The following is a 7968-nucleotide window of genomic DNA, read 5'->3' on the forward strand; positions in this document are numbered from 1 at the left end:
TCTCCTCTGAGCCTCCTGGTGATCAGGCACAGGTGTCTGTTAGAGATTCACCCTCAATCTGGCTTTATTCACATCTGCTCCATCAGAGCTCAGCATTCAGGAGCCAGAGCCCTCCAGGACAACAGACAGCCACCATCTGGGGGGCAGGGCTGGGAGCCAGAGGGCACCCTTCTTTCTAGGACAGGATCACCACAGGCCTGTGGTGGTCTCTGTGCTGGGCCCCCATCTCTCCCTCTGCTGAAGCTTTACCGGAAAGGTTACTGGCTACAGGGAGACGGAGATGTGAAGCCACTTTGAGGTCCTCAAAAGAAAGTTGCTCTAACATGACCAAACTTGGTATCTTTCAGAAAGAGACCACTTACTGTTAAGGATGGGAGCCCTAAATGGTGACCTGGAATTGCAGCCTGATAGAGAGGCTGCCCCAGGGACCTGAGGCATGCAGTACTCACTCAGCCGCAGAGATGGTGCCTGAATTACCTTCTGTCCATGGAGGGGCAACAGCAATGTTGTACAAATTACAACATAAAGTAGTAATGGGGACCTTTCTGTGGGCAGACTGAGACAGGGCCTGAAATATGTGAGGGAGTGGCTAAGTGGCAAATGGGAGCTAGAAATGGAGTGATCTGGGGAAGGGCAGCTCAATCCAGCAAAGTGGCACTTGCTGAGGTGTGAGGCCACGTCTGTGGCACCCAGCTCCCTGCACAGTGGGTGCTCCTGCCTCTCCCTAGGTCCCTGCACCAGTGCAGTCCACACCCTGCTGGCTCTCTACCCTTTGCAGCTCTGGAAGATTTCTATCAACTTATTACTGACCAAGAACATTTAGCATGTTGCCCTTCCCAGAGGCAAACACATTTTGCAAGATAGTTTTTTTCTTCCACTACTCTTTTTTTATAGAGACAGGGCCTCTCTCCGTCGCTCAGGCTGGAGCTGCAGTGCTGTGGGGTCGTCACAGCTTACTGAAGCCTTGAACTCCTGGGCTTGGGCGATTCTCCCACCTCAGCCTTGCAGTCGCTAGGACTACAGGTGTGCACCACTACACTCGGCTAAATTTTTTGTAGAAAATAGGTTTTATTATGTTGCCCAGGCTGGTCTCACACTCCTGGGCTGAAGGGATCCTTCTGGCTTGAGCTCCCAAAGCACTGGCATTACAGGTGTGAGCCACTGTTCCCAGACAAAAAATAGTTTTGATTTATTGTACATTTATCTGTGTGGCACAACCTGAAAATTTTTTCAAATCAAATCACTCAATCCAACTTTATTTTTTTTTTTAAAGATGGGATTTCACCATGTTGGTCAGGCAGGTCTTGAACTCCCGACCTCAGGTGATCCGCCTGCCTTGGCCTCCAAAGTGCTTGGATTACAGGCATGAGCCACTACACCCAGCCTCAAACCAACTTTTATTTTGTCATGCATGTTTCCAATTCTCATCTATTTGCATAAGCAAGGTTCATTTAATCATTTCTCAGTTGACAAATACTGAGTGCCTGCTATGCCCTCCAAGAGTTTCACAGTGTATGTTATGCCACTGAGAGCTCTGAGAAGTTCCGCAGTAACAAGTAATCTCTTCCACGTTAGCTCATCATCTTTCTTCCTTGGTACACATTCTGGTGGATTTATGCGACAGAATACTTTACAACTTCAGAGTCCAGTGTGGATGCCCAAGACCCCTGGGGCAATCTAGCACTTGAACTGGGGCTGGTCTGAACTGAGATGTGCTGTAAAGATGAGCTTGGTCTAGCTAGGGGTTGAAACCACATATTCCAAATATGACACTGGAATTCCAAATTTGGGACCTTTTGCTGTCCACATCAAGTTCGGAAGACTGGGCAAAAAGAAGAACATAAAACCTCACATTAACAATTTTTTTTAAGACAGGATCTCACTCTTGCGCAGGTTGGGTTGCAGTGGTACAATCACCACTCACCGTAGCCTCAACCTCCCTGGGCTCAGGTGATCCTCCCACCTCAGCCTCCTGAGTAGCTAGGACCAGAGGCACACGCCACCACACCCAGCTAATTTTTGTATTTTTTGTATAGACAGTGTTTCACTAGTTTACCCAGGCTGGTTTCAGAGTCCTGGGCTCAAGCAATCCTCCCTCCTCAGCCTCCCAAAGTGTTAAGATTACAGGCGTGAGCCACTGCACCACAATTTTGAGGGCGGTGGTGGAGAGGGCAGGGATAATGGAAGCTGTCTATCAAAGGGTACAAAGTTGCAGATATGTAAGATGAATAAGTCTAAGAGATTTGACATAAAACAGGAGGACAATAGTTAATAATATTGTGTTATGTACCGGAAATTTGCTGAGAGAGGGATTTTAGATGCTCTTAACCACACACACACACACACACACACACACACACACCACACACACAGAGTAGCTAACTATATGGATAATGGTCATTAATGGGCATGTTAATTTGCTTGACTGTAGTAATCACTACATACATGTATATGTATTTATTCAAAATATCAGGTCGTACACTTTAAACACATACCGTAGAAACAATTTTTATATTGATTACATGTTGAAATGATAATATGTTGGCTCCACTGGGTTACATAAAATGTTGTTAACGTTAATATTATTTGTTTCTTTTCTTTTCTTTGTTTTTAAGAGACTGGGTCTCACTCTGTTGTCCAGACTAGCCCTGACGCGCCCCCCCCCGCCACCCTGCCTCACTCCCACTGCCAGGATCTGACTTGTCCTTAGATGGCCCACACAGTCCTCCCAGGTATCCGCAGCTGCTGCCAGAACCTCCTTCACACAGACAGAAACGGGGTTTGTGGCCCTGACACGTGTCCTCTTACATTCTCCCTGAGCTGGCTGCTAGAACTGGGTCAGGTCTCTGAATGCCCTTCAGTCTTTCACAAAACAGGGCGCGAGGGGTGTGCGAAAGTTCAGACTGTGCTGATGGGAACAACCCATCCCGTCCTTTCCCTCGGCTCCTCCCCAGTGTAGGCTGAAGCTCTCCTTTATTCTCTGGCCGCGTTATCTCGTGAAGAAGGCGCTAGCTTAGAACTCGGTCAGCACACAGGTGAACCGGACTGCGATCATTTGAAGCTGGTTTCGGGGCTTTGTTTCCTCTTTCAGTTTCTCTAAAGTTACTAAGGGAGGTGCGTCATTCAGAGCAACTGAGAATTTTCTAGTAACTCTTTTTCTTCCCCTCCCACCCCCACGAAACAGGAGGATTTTAGATAGGAGGCACTGCTTATTACTCTCAAGTGAGCTTGCCCTTTTGCTCAAGGGTAAACTATAGTCAAATCTTATCAGTTTTTACTCAAATAATTTGAAATGACATAATTCACGGTATTAGGATTCTCTAGAGGGACAGAACTAATGGAATAGATATATCAATACAGGGGAGCTTATTGGTATTGACTCACACGATCACAAGGTCCCACAACAGGCGGTCTGCAGGCTGAGGAGCAAGGGGAGCCAGCGGGAGTTTCAAAATGGAAGAACTTGGATCTGATGTTTAAGGGCAGGAAGCATCCAGCAAGGGAGAAAGATGTAGGCTGGGAGTCTAGACCGGTCTCTCTTTTCACATTTTTCTGCTTGCTTATATTCTGGCCATGCTGGCAGGTGATAAGATGGTGCCCACCCAGATTGAGGGTGGGTCTGCCTCTCCCAGCCACTGACTCAAATGTTAATCTCCTTTGGCCACACCCTCACAGACACACCCAGGATCAATACTTAGTAAGTGTCCTTCAATGCAATCAAGTTGACACTCAGCATTAACCATCACACCCACACAGGGCCTGGATGGAAGTTACTGGTCCTCGTCAGCTGTACGTTGGGAAGTACCTGCGGCACAGCAAAAGGTCCCAAATTTGAATTCCAGTCCCATATTTGGAATATGCGGTTTGAACCCCTAGCTAGACCAAGCTTTCCCAGTGAGGCCACTCATCTCCTTACCTTAGTTTGCTCTCTGTAAAGTGAGGACAATACTAACAACACATGGATACCAAGTTGTAAAGATTCACCAAAATAACGGAAGTAAACAACCTTTGTAAAGGGCCAAGCCATGGGAATAGAAATGGTCATCGTTGCCAATGGTGTGGACTTAGAGTACAAACAAGACTGGGAGAAACAGTGTTAAGACTGTATTGTAGAACTCTGTAGGCGTCTATCATCATAGGATCCATGTGCTAATTCCAACACTTTGTATTATGACGAGCTCTCTAATGACCTCTATTTGAAATCAGACCCTTCTCAATGTGTTACCTTCTGGAGACCCTGCCAGGAATGGCCAGAATGGAAAGGACAAAGGTGGCAGCTTCTGCAGAGGTAAGGCTTGTTTCTCTTGGTTTTATTTACTGCTTATGAGGAGAAGAAGTTAGCTCCTGAAATCCCAGTAATTCACTCACCATCATTTTAAAAGCTTGATTTTTATATGGAAAAAATATGTTTTCCTGACAAATTATAAAAAGATGAAACAGCATCTAACCCACTGCAGAGAGAGGTCTTATGAAATGCAAAGGCTGAACCCCGGCTTTCCTACAGGATGATTGTAAGGATTAAAGTACATGGGGGCCAGGCGCAGTGGCTCAAGCTTGTAATACCAGCACTTTGGGAGGCCGAGGCGGGTGGATCACGAGGTCAAAAGATCGAGACCATTCTGGTCAACATGGTGAAACCCCGTCTCTACTAAAAATACAAAAAATTAGCTGGGCATGGTGGCACGTGCCTGTAATCCCAGCTACTCAGGAGGCTGAGGCAGGAGAATTGCCTGAACGCAGGAGGCGGAGGTTGCGGTGAGCCGAGATCGCGCCATTGCACTCCAGCCTGGGTAACAAGAGCGAAACTCTGTCTCAAAAAAATAAAAAAATAAAAAATAAAGTACATGGGAAAGCTTTGTGCTTTGCAAACGTTAGGTATATAGTCTAGACTACCTAGAACAGCTCTTTCTTTTCTGTGAAAAGAAAGACTGTCTTGGTGAAAGTAAACATAGGCACTTGCGGTCCACGTGTTCAGAAGGACGGCCTGCGGGAGCAGCCAGCATACTTCTTCCTTATGTTGGCTGCTATCTGTCACCCCCAGCAGGTTCACTCCCTCCCTCCTTCCTCCCTCTTCCTCCCCTCCCCCTTCTTTGGTAGTATTTGTGTCTACTTAGCCACACGTTATCTAAATCCTACTTAAGATAAACAGGAAAAGGGAAATGGGATTTAGGAGTTAATGTGGAAAGTCCTTGAAACTTTCAACTCTGTGTGAAAACAAGAGGGTGAAGTAGGAAGCCAAAAAAAAAAAAGTGCGGAGATTTCTAAGAACTGAATTTGAGAAATAGGTGCAAGCAAATCATACAAATGCATTAAGAGCTGGACCCCACCAGAAGCACCTTTGTGGATAAGTAGGAAGCGCTTCCTATTAGACGATGTAAAGGAAAACAGTTTTAAACTTGAAGTTTAACAATTTTTACAGATTAAAATTTGGGAAGGCAAATTTTGGGGGTTAGAGGCATTAAGAATGAGGAGTAGGGATATCAAATGAACCTTAAGAAAATGGCATAGTTGTTCGGAAGGAACTTCCAATGTGTTTAATTAATCCCGGATACTCACACAGGATTAGAGATCGGTGATGCTCCAGTGTTTATGAGCTTCCACTCAGTCTTCCTAACTCGTAGCATGGGTCCCCTCCCACTGCCTGCCCGAATTCCTTCAGGGTTCTGCTACAGCCTGTGCCTCCCCTGAGCATCACCATCTCCTGGGAAGGATGTGGAGCAGGAGGAGACAGGGGGCAAGGAGGGAGATGATGAGGCCACCCTGAATTGTCTTTTTATAAAATAGACAAAAACATTCAACGACTGTCTTAGTCTGTTCTGGCTGCTACAACAAAATAGCACAGACAGGGTGGCTTATAAACAGGAGAAACGGATTTCTTACAGTTCTGGAAGCTGGAAGTCCAAGATCTAGGTACCGGCAGGTTCTGGGTCTGGTGAGGGCCACTTCCATGTTCCTTGGTGTTGCCTTTTTGCAGTATCTTCCCATGGTGGCAGGGAGCGGGGGCTCTCTAGGGTCTCTGATAAAGGACACTAATCTGATTCAGGAGGGCTCTGCCCTTACGTCCTAATCACCTCCCAAAGTCCCCATCTTTCAATGCCATTACCTTGTATCAAAATAAGATATTAAGGATTATTACTAGAATATTAAGACAGAAAAAGGATCTCAACATAGGAATCTAGGGGGACACAAACATTCAGACCCAGCAAGGACAGTCCACAGGTTACACAGCAAGAAGAAAGGAGAGCCTGGTTCTTCTGCTCCATTTTCCAGCTGAAGGAGGTCCATTTCGACTGAGGTTTCATAGAGAATTTGTCAAGGGTGTAGGGAGTCAAAGAACAACAGAGTTTTCAGGGTAGGACTGATCTCAACTGTTCTGAGATTGTTCCCATTCCTGGGGTTCTTTGTACCTCTCCCTTCAGAGGCTGTAGGGAAAGATCTCATTCTGATTGTCTGCGTGGAACTGGTGCATTTTCTCTCATTAGCTTCTTATACCATCTTAAGGGTCCCCCAACCTGGAAGCCGAAAAGAGCCACCAACAACCCCTGGCTGAACTGGCCCCGTTGTGTTATTAAACATGGCTGATTTTTGATCAGTTCCTTGCTGGTGCAGATGTCATAAGCCCAGAATGAAAGATGGGCAGAGGCCTTCCAGCTTCTCACATTGTCCAAACACAGCCAAAAGGAAGCAGACATGAGTTTAGACCCCTTCCCAGCCTGCTTATTTTGTGAGGCTTTGGTGTTTACACCATGGAGCTGAAGCCAATCAGTAGGATCCTTTCCACAAAACTAGACATGTTTAACACCCCAGCACCTCCTTTGAAAACAGACAACCCCAAAAGAAGCAAGATGATCGCAGTGAATCCGCATGAAGCCAAGAAGAGCAACAGTGACTTAATTTTGTCAGTGCGCTGAGCAGGTGTGTTTAGACAAGCTCAGGTGGCCCCTGGAGGGTGGTGCTGTCAGGGTCAGTGCACCCTTCAGTGGATGCAGGGAGCCTGCAAGGGAGGGGCATACACTTCAGTCTCAGCCCCTGCCTGCCACCAGAGGCCACAGACTGTAACTCACTCATGCTTCCCATTGTGATAGCTTCAGTCCAAATAGGGGACCCCACTGGCATCTCTAGCTGGCCAACACCCAGGGCCAACTCTGAGCCTCTGATCTGAGGATGTCTCCAAGTCTGGGGTCCCGGTTTGTCACTGTTGAATCAATCCTGTGCACAAGCAGGGTCCAAGAGTGAATTCCCTCTTTGAAGGAGAAAGGATTGGGCTGAAGGAATCAATCCCATAAAATTTTGTGCTGTGACCAAGAGGAAAAGGAATGGTCCTATGGTGGTCTTAGAATTAAAACATCCACCTTCCAGTCTGATGTATCTGCTTACTACCTCTGTAAATTTGATCAAGTGCTTAGCTTCTCCAAACTGGAGTGTGTCCACTGATAAAATGGGAACAGTGAGTTCCCTACAAGATGATTGCAAGGATTAATTAAAGTGATATGGAAAAGCTGTGTGCTTTGCAAACGTTAGGTATGTAGTCTAGACTATCTAGAACAGCTCTTTCTTAGCCTGGCATAGGGTGCTATGTTCACTCCATGCCCTGGCCTCCCCTCTGTTCACCCTCAGCCCACCCCTCGTCCCTGCCCCCACCCCCATTCTCACAGTGCTGTGAATAGCTCGGGGCTATAACTCTGTTCCTATGACTTCTGGATACATGCATTCATCCCCCACTACCCTATTTGGGCTGAGGTCATGGACCCTTGATTGGTTTGGCCCAGATGTCTTCCTCAGCTCTGGCCAGCTTAGCAGAAAGTGGAAAGCAAGTTTGGCCATGCTACCTCATGGTCAGTGTAGTCAAGGGAAATCAGAGACGCTTCGTCCGAACCAAAAGGAGCTCTCTGAGAAGTGGGACCACAGTGATGGCATGTGCTGATTTATTCGCTGAGCCGCATGTCATGGGTGCCTGCTGTCAGGCCT

General features: G+C 46.8%; 1 long non-coding RNA gene across 1 annotated transcript; it reads right to left on the bottom strand.

Annotated features, from left to right (window-relative positions):
• Window positions 1–1584: 1584 nt before the first annotated feature.
• LOC144580454 (uncharacterized) lies at window positions 1585–3537 on the bottom strand. Its single transcript, XR_013530024.1, has 2 exons — window positions 3385–3537; window positions 1585–1822 (listed from the first exon to the last, which is right to left on the bottom strand). It is a non-coding gene; the product is annotated as an uncharacterized LOC144580454 (long non-coding RNA).
• Window positions 3538–7968: the final 4431 nt, after the last annotated feature.

The sequence above is a fragment of the Callithrix jacchus genome, chromosome 19 (genome assembly GCF_049354715.1).
Source record: "Callithrix jacchus isolate 240 chromosome 19, calJac240_pri, whole genome shotgun sequence".
In the NCBI taxonomy this organism is placed as follows: domain Eukaryota; kingdom Metazoa; phylum Chordata; class Mammalia; order Primates; family Cebidae; genus Callithrix; species Callithrix jacchus.